The following is a 9,412-nucleotide window of genomic DNA, read 5'->3' on the forward strand; positions in this document are numbered from 1 at the left end:
GGTGATTAAACCAAACTGCGTTCTGCCAGACAGAAAGCCCTTCTACACAGCAGGATATGTTCCCCATGAATCAGAAGCTGTTCTGAAATGAGACTTGTGTGGATCAACTATCCGAGGCAGCTCTTAATTCTCGTCCCTGTTAGGCAGTGGTAAGATGAGACGTCTACCTGTGGAGAAGTCTGTAGGCTATTTTAATATCTCCATGCTTGTACTCCGTGACTCATCCCAAATACGGGCTTGCCCTCTATTTTGATGAATCAAGAAAACAGAGATTCTTAGAGCTTTTTACTTCGAATAGGTGATCAAAATATTATGGCCAGAATTCCCCAGTTCCCTGAAAATGTACAAAGAATATTTTAAATTCATGGAAAACTTCTCTGTTCCCCATCCTTCTGAGTTTACAGAGCTATTAGTCTTGTTTTGGAGATAAAGGGATCTCTCTTCCTTTCAAAGCTTTTGTAGGAACTGCTTCCCTATATTTTTACTTATGAAAATACAGACTTCACATTCAGATAGAATTCAGAGAGGATGCTTGGGGTCTCACTGCCTTTTATATTACAGCTCTGGAAGCTCCTGCTTCTTTTCTGAAGGCAGCACTCTTGCCTGGCAGACCTCATGTTGCCAAGTGATGGGCACCTTCAAAGTCTTGCCTGACACATTTGACAGGGGATGGTATCAGCCCTTTGGTAGAGAGGGAGGAAAGTCATCCGAGCAGGAAAACGACAGCCATTCTGATCAAGAGGTTCTGTGTTTGATCTCTGCACGGATCTGCGTGAATCCAAAGAGGGGGAAGTCTATGATGAGAGAAGGAGGGAGGGGGAGAGAGAGAGAGAGAGGGAGAGAGAGAGGAGAGAGAAACACAAAGGTGCTGGGATGATAGGTAGACTTCTTGAATTATTAGTAAACTAATTTTTACTGACTATTAAATTGTGTCCAGCTGAGCCACAGTTAACTCTGGTGTCAAGGATTGGCGAATGAAGCTCCTTTCCTCTTGGTGTTAGCAATATTGATTATATATTTAAAACTCTGATTTTGGCCCAACATGTCTTATATTCTAAGAGCAATGCAGTATAGGACGGTCACCCGAATCCTGTGTTTATGCTCTGTTGTGGGTGGGCTCTTCCTAGAAACTGGTAATTCATTTGAGTATCAAAACATCTCACACTGAGATGATGGAATTTTTACTACCCAAGTATAAAAAAGATGAACAATCACTAATTGCTTTCCTTTTTGAATGCCACGAGAGCTACACTGAGATTTAGGTGGAAATAGGAAAATCAGCAGCGGATGGAGACAGAAACAATTATTCCAAGATTAACTTTATGGACCTTAACCAGAGAACATTTTAAGAGAGTCTGAAGGTAAATGCTTGAAATGGAATTGTACATGCACAAACAAATGTACCAATCACACCAGAGGGTCCCTTCACATTTGTGGGACCCAGGATTAGGGTACTTTCCAGACTACAATCCTTTCTTGCTGTTTCAAAGTGAACTGATAATCTTTGGAATTTTCCAATGTTCTTAAAATGTTTTAAAAACCAGTTTTGTCAAACTGTTGAAATCTTTACTTAATATATACTAAACTGATCTTCTGTATGTAAAGAGAATTGAAAATGAATCTTGATGTGAATGGAAGGGGAGAGGGAGCGGGAAAGGGGAGGGTTGCAGGTGGGAGGGAAGTTATGGGGGGGAAGCCATCGTAATCCATAAGCTGTACTTTGGAAATTTATATTCATTAAATAAAAGTTAAAAAAAACCCAGCTTTGTCAACATGCACAATGGTTTTATTTATTAACTTTCTTCCCAGATCAGAATTCAGTTATGGTTCTTGGACCTAAAAACATTCAGTGCTGGGGGGCGGAGCCAAGATGGCGGATAGTGAGGACGTGTACCTTACTTTGGGAAAATAAACTTTCATAAAAGTGGAACTACTGTAGCCTCAGGAAAAGACTCAAGAAAAAAAACTGCAGAGGAAACGCTTCCGGATCTTGTGGATGAGACACAGAGGACTTACAGGGAACCCACCGCGTGGAAAACCAACCGAGACAAGCCGAGCGGCAGCTGCGGGAGCGGAGCCAGAGCCACAGAATCTCGCCAGCGCGGGAACCCAGGAGGGTAAGACAAAGACCTGAGAAGTCCGAGACATTGGGGGGAGGGGGAACAGAGGCCTCTCCCTTCACTCACCAAGCAAAACAAAGAGCACCGCGATTTTACATATGTAAAGCTCAGCCAAACTCAGTATCTTTAGCGAAACTGGAGAACACATTGAGGGCTGCATAAACTCTTTGTGTGGTCCCAGGGGTAGATCAAACGAATACTCACAGAGGCTAGATTTCAACTACCCTCAACTCCACTCCCAACTGAGTCAAAAGAAAAAAAAAAAAAAAGAGAGAGAGAGAGAGTGAGTATCCCAGCAAGGAGCAAGTATTCTGGGAGAGTCGCTCTTTACACAGCCTTAAACCTCAAGAAACAAGCATAGCTCTCTGGCCACACCCATCACAGCCCCTAAGGCTCCAACTAAACAGACAGCTCACTTAGAGGCATAGTATAACGAGAGAAAACAAAAACAAAAACAAAAACAAAAACACCACAAATTATCTCCAACATGCCAAGCAAGAAACATAGAAGCGGAGGTACCAAGAACAACGAAAGCACTATGACGCCCCCAGGTGATCAAGACACGCCAATGCAAGATTATGCAGATGAAGAGATAGAGCAAATGCAAGAAGCAGATTTTAAAAAATTCATAAGAACATTAAGAAGTTCTCAAAAACAAATTCTTGAACTACAGAAATCCTTAATGGACAAGATAGAAAATCTCTCCCGTGAAAATGAAATATTAAGGAGGAATCAAAATGAAATGAAAAAATTAGTGGAACAGGAAACTGCGATACTGGCAAAAAACATCAATGAAATGAAGAACTCAATAGATCAAATGGCAAACACATTAGAGAGCCTTAAAAACAGAATGGATGAAGCAGAAGAGAGAATATCGGAATTAGAAGACAGAGAACAGGAAAGGAAACAGTCAAATCAAAGAAAAGAAGAAGAAATCAGAAATCTAAAAAATACTGTCAGGAATCTACAGGATACTATTAAAAAACCCAACATTCGGGTTCTAGGTGTTCCTGAAGGCATGGAAAGGGAGAAAGGATTAGAAGGCCTTTTTAGTGAGATACTAGCAGAAAATTTCCCAGGTTTGGAGAAGGACAGAGACATCCTAGTACAGGAAGCTCAGAGAACCCCTAATAAACATGATCAAAAGAGATCCTCACCACGACACGTCGTAATCAAACTCACCACAGTGAAACACAAAGAAAAGATCCTAAAATGTGCAAGAGAGAAACGACAGATTACTCTCAGAGGATCTCCAATTAGACTTACAGCTGATTTCTCATCAGAAACCCTACAAGCCAGGAGAGAATGGCGAGATATAGCCCAGGTACCAAGAGAGAAAAACTGCCAGCCCAGAATATTATATCCTGCAAAGCTCTCATTTGTGAATGAAGGTGAAATTAAGACCTTTCACAGCAAACAGAAATTGAAAGAATTTGTCGCCACTCGTCCAGCCCTGCAAACGATGCTTAAAGATGTGTTACATACAGAAACACAGAAACACGGTCACCAATATGAAAGAAGGTAAAGGAAGGAAACCTCAGAGCAAAAGATCACAGGAATCTCAAACCATATATTAAAAAATATCTTTGGCAAATGGCAGGGCAAAGTTACTCCTTCTCAATAGTCACATTGAATGTTAATGGCTTGAACTGTCCAGTTAAAAGACACCGATTGGCCGATTGGGTTAAGGAACAAAACCCATCATTTTGCTGCTTACAAGAAACCCATCTATCCAACAATGATCCATACAAGCTGAGAGTGAAAGGCTGGAAAAAGATATACCACGCCAACAGAAATGAAAAGAGAGCGGGCGTAGCCATCTTAATATCGGACAACATAAACTTTACCACAAAAACTGTTAGGAGAGACAAAGAGGGGCACTATATAATGATTAAGGGATCCATTCAACAGGAAGATATAACGATTCTCAACGTATATGCACCTAATTACAGGGCACCAGCTTATTTAAAAGACTTGTTAAGGGACTTAAAGGGAGACTTAGACCCCAATACAATAGTACTGGGGGACTTCAATACTCCACTCTCAGAGATAGACAGATCAACAGGACAGAAGATCAACAAGGAGACAGTAGATTTAAATGACACTATAGCCCAAATGGATCTAACAGACATCTACAGAACATTTCATCCTACATCTAAGGACTTTACATTCTTCTCAGCAGTACATGGAACCCTCTCTAGGATTGACCACATACTAGGCCATAAAGCAAGTCTCAGCAAATTCAAAAGAATTAGAATCATACCATGCAGCTTCTCAGACCACAAAGGAATGAAATTGGAAATTGGCAACTCAGGAATCCCTAGAGCACGTGCAAACACATGGAGATTGAACAACATGCTCCTGAATGAACAATGGGTCATAGAAGAAATTAAAAGAGAAATCAAAAATTTTCTGGAAGTAAATGAGGATAACAGCACAACATACCAAAACCTATGGGATACAACAAAAGCAGTGTTAAGAGGAAAGTTTATATCAATAGGTGCCTACATCAAGAAATTGGAAAGGCACCAAATAGATGAGCTTTCAAGCCATCTCAAGGATCTAGAAAATCTGCAGCAAACCAAACCCAAACCCAGTAGGAGAAGAGAAATAATTAAAATCAGAGAAGAAATCAACAGGATTGAATCCAAAAAAACATTACAAAAAATCAGCCAAACGAGGAGCTGGTTTTTTGAAAAAATAAACAAAATTGACACCCCATTGGCCCAACTAACTAAAAAAAGAAGAGAAAAGACCCAAATCAATAGGATCAGAGATGAAATGGGAAACGTAACAACAGACGCCACAGAAATAAAAAGAATCATCAGAAATTACTACAAGGACTTGTATGCCAGCAAACAGGGAAATCTATCAGAAATGGACAGATTCTTGGACACATACAACCTCCCTAAATTGAGCCAGGAAGACATAGAAAACCTAAACAGACCAATAACTGACACAGAAATTGAAACAGTAATAAAGGCCCTCCCAACAAAGAAAAGCCCAGGGCCAGACGGATTCACTGCTGAGTTCTACCAGACATTTAGAGAAGAACTAACTCCAATTCTTCTCAAACTATTCAGAGCAATCGAAAAAGAGGGAATCCTCCCAAATTCTTTCTATGAAGCCACCATCACCTTAATTCCTAAGCCAGAAAGAGACGCAACATTGAAAGAGAATTACAGACCAATATCCCTGATGAACATAGATGCAAAAATTCTCAATAAAATTCTGGCCAATAGAATGCAACAACACATCAGAAAGATCATCCACCCAGACCAAGTGGGATTCATCCCCGGTATGCAGGGATGGTTCAACATTCGCAAAACAATCAACGTAATACACTACATTAACAGACTGCAGAAGAAAAACCATATGATTCTCTCAATAGACGCAGAGAAAGCATTTGATAAAATACAACACCCTTTCATGATGAAAACTCTAAGCAAACTGGGTATGGAAGGAACATTCCTTAATACAATCAAAGCAATATATGAAAAACCCACGGCCAACATCCTATTGAATGGGGAAAAGTTGGAAGCATTTCCACTGAAATCTGGTACCAGACAGGGATGCCCTCTCTCACCACTGCTATTCAATATAGTTCTGGAAGTTTTGGCCAGAGCTATTAGGCAAGAAAAAGAAATTAAAGGGATACAAATCGGGAAGGACGAACTCAAACTATCCCTCTTTGCAGATGATATGATTCTTTATTTAGGGGACCCAAAGAACTCTACTAAGAGACTGCTGGAACTCATGGAAGAGTTTGGCAAAGTAGCAGGATATAAAATCAATGCACAAAAATCAACAGCCTTTGTATACACAGGCAATGCCACGGCTGAGGAAGAACTTCTAAAATCAATCCCATTCACAATAGCTACAAAAACAATCAAATACCTTGGAATAAACTTAACCAAGGACGTTAAAGATCTCTATGATGAAAACTACAAAACCTTACAGAAAGAAATAGAAGAGGATACCAAAAAATGGAGAAATCTTCCATGCTCATGGATTGGAAGAATCAATATCATCAAAATGTCTATCCTCCCAAAAGCAATTTATACATTCAATGCAATACCCATCAAGATCCCGAAGACCTTCTTCTCAGATCTGGAAAAAATGATGCTGAAATTCATATGGAGACACAGAAGACCTCGAATAGCCAAAGCAATCCTGTACAACAAAAACAAAGCCGGAGGCATCACAATACCTGATTTCAGGACATACTACAGGGCAGTTGTTATCAAAACAGCATGGTACTGGTACAGAAACAGATGGATAGACCAATGGAACAGAATAGAAACACCAGAAATCAATCCAAACATCTACAGCCAACTTATATTTGACCAAAGATCCAAACCTAATCCCTGGAATAAGGACAGTCTATTCAAAAAATGGTGCTGGGAAAATTGGATTTCAATGTGCAGAAGCTTAAAGCAAGACCCATACCTTTCACCTTACACAAAAATTCACTCAACATGGATTAAAGACTTAAATCTACGACCCGAAACCATCAAATTATTAGAGAGCATTGGAGAAACCCTGCAAGATATAGGCACAGGCAAAGACTTCCTGGAAAATACTCCAACAGCACAGGCAGTCAAAACCAAAATTAACATTTGGGATTGCATCAAATTGAGAAGTTTCTGTACTTCAAAAGAAACAGTCAGGAAAGTGAAGAGGCAACCAACAGAATGGGAAAAAATATTCGCAAACTATACTACAGATAAAGGATTGATAACCAGAATCTACAAAGAAATCAAGAAAATCCACAACAACAAAACAAACAACCCACTTAAGAGATGGGCCAAGGACCTCAATAGACATTTTTCGAAAGAGGAAATCCAAATGGCCAACAGACACATGAAAAAATGTTCAAGATCACTAGCAATCAGAGAAATGCAAATCAAAACCACAATGAGGTTCCATCTCACCCCGGTGAGAATGGCTCACATTCAGAAATCTACCAACAACAGATGCTGGAGAGGATGTGGGGAAAAAGGGACACTAACCCACTGTTGGTGGGAATGCAAACTGGTTAAGCCACTATGGAAGTCTGTCTGGAGATTCCTCAGAAACCTGAACATAACCCTACCATACAACCCAGCCATCCCACTCCTTGGAATTTACCCAAAGGAATTTAATTTGGCAAATAAAAAAGCCATCTGCACATTAATGTTTATTGCAGCTCAATTCACAATAGCTAAGACCTGGAACCAACCCAAATGCCCATCAACAGTAGACTGGATAAAGAAATTGTGGGACATGTACTCCATAGAATACTATACAGCAGTAAGGAAAAATGAAACCCAGTCATTTGCAACAAGATGGAGCAATCTGGAAAACATCATGCTGAGTGAATTGAGCCAGTCCCAAAGAGAGAAATATCATTTGTTTTCCCTGATCGGTGACAACTGAGCGCCAAAGAGAAAACCTGTTAAGTGAAATGGACACTATAAGCAACAATGAACTGATCAGCTCCTGTCCTGACTTTAGATGTACAATGTAATACTCTATCCTTTTTAGTATTTGTTGTTGTTGTTGTTGTTCTAGTACTATTGGTTGAACTCAGTAATTAACACACAATTATTCTCAGGTGTTTAAATTTTAACTGAAAAGTGATCCCTGTTAAATCTAAGAGTGGAAAAAGAGAGGGAGGAAATGAACAATTTGGAACATGCTCAATCGGACTGGCCGCAAATGGTGGAGTCAGAAATGTGCAGGGGATTCCAACACAATTCCATCAAGATGGCATGTACCAATGCCATCGCACTAGTCCAAGTAATCAATTTCAGCTCACAATTGATAGCTCCGATAGGTCTAAGAGTCAAAGAGATCACACAAACAAGACAAGTATCTGCTAATACTAACTGATAGAATCAAAAAGGGAGAGAAAGATCCAACATGGGAAGTGGGATACACAGCAGACTCATAGGATGGCAGATGTCCTAGACAGCACTCCGGCCTCAGAATCAGCCCTCAAGGCATTCAGATCTGGCTGAAGAGCCCATGAGAGTATAGCAGGCATGGAAAGCCAAGATATCATGGAAAAAAAAAAAAAGACCTAAATGAATGATCTCTGTGAATGAGATCCCAGTGGAAAGAACGGGGCCTTCAAAGAAGGAGGTACCCTTCTCCGAAGGGAGGAGAGAACCTCCACTTTGACTATGACCCTATCGGAACAATATCAAAGTCAGCGAAATCTAAAGGCTTCCATAGCCCTGGCAACTCATGACTAGAGCCCAGGGAGATTACTGACGCCATGAACAGGAGTGTCAAATTGTTAAGTCAGCAACAGGAGTCACTGTGTACTTACACCCCATGCGGGATCTGTCCCTAATGTGTCGTCTAAAGCCAAGTGATGCTAGGACTGGTACTGAAAGAGTATTTTTATACTTTGCGTTTCTGTGTGGGCGCAGACTGATGAGGTCTTTGCTAATTATATACTGAAGTGATCTTCTGTATATAAAGAGAATTGGAAATGAAAAAAAAAAAAAAAACAAAACAACCTGGTGTTAAAATGGAAATGGCATAGAAAATTAATTATTTTGAAAAAAAAAATTATGTAGGATCTCTGTCTTTAATGTGCTGTACATTGCTAATTAATGCTATAATTAGTAATCCAATGGTAGTTTTTTCACTTGATGTTGCTATATGGGCAAAATGTTGAAATCTTTACCTAGTATATACTAAACTGATCTTCTGTATACAAAGAGAATTGAAAATGAATCTTTACATGAATGGAAGGGGAGAGGGAGCGGGAGGGGGGAGGGTTGCGGGCGGGAGGGAAGTTATGGGAGGGGGGAAGCCATTGTAACCCATAAGCTATACTTTGGAAATTTATATTCATTAAATAAAAGTTTAATAAAAAAAAAAAAGATGTTTCAGGAAAAAAAAAACATTCAGTGCTTTTAGTGCTATTGGGTAAAATTTCATCGGGCTCATATCTTTTTTTTTTTTAAGAGATTTATTTATGTATTTGAAAGGCAGAGTAACAGAGAAGGAGAGAGAGAGAGAGAGAGAGAGAGAGAGGTCTTTCATCTGCTGGTTCACTTCCCAGATGGCTGCAGTGGCTGGAGCTGAGCCGATCTGAAGCCAAGAGCCAGGAGTTTCTTCTGGGTCTCCCACATGGGTGCAGGGGCCCAAGGACTTGGGCCATCTTCTACTGCTTTCCTAGGCCATAGGAGAGAGCTGGATTGGAAGTGGAGCAGCTGGGACTTGAACCAGCACCCATGTGGGATGCCGGTACTGCAAGTGGTGGCTTTACCCGCTATTCCACAGTGCTGGCCCCT

Source organism: Lepus europaeus, chromosome 19 (assembly GCF_033115175.1).
Source record: "Lepus europaeus isolate LE1 chromosome 19, mLepTim1.pri, whole genome shotgun sequence".
Classification (NCBI taxonomy): Eukaryota; Metazoa; Chordata; class Mammalia; order Lagomorpha; family Leporidae; genus Lepus; species Lepus europaeus.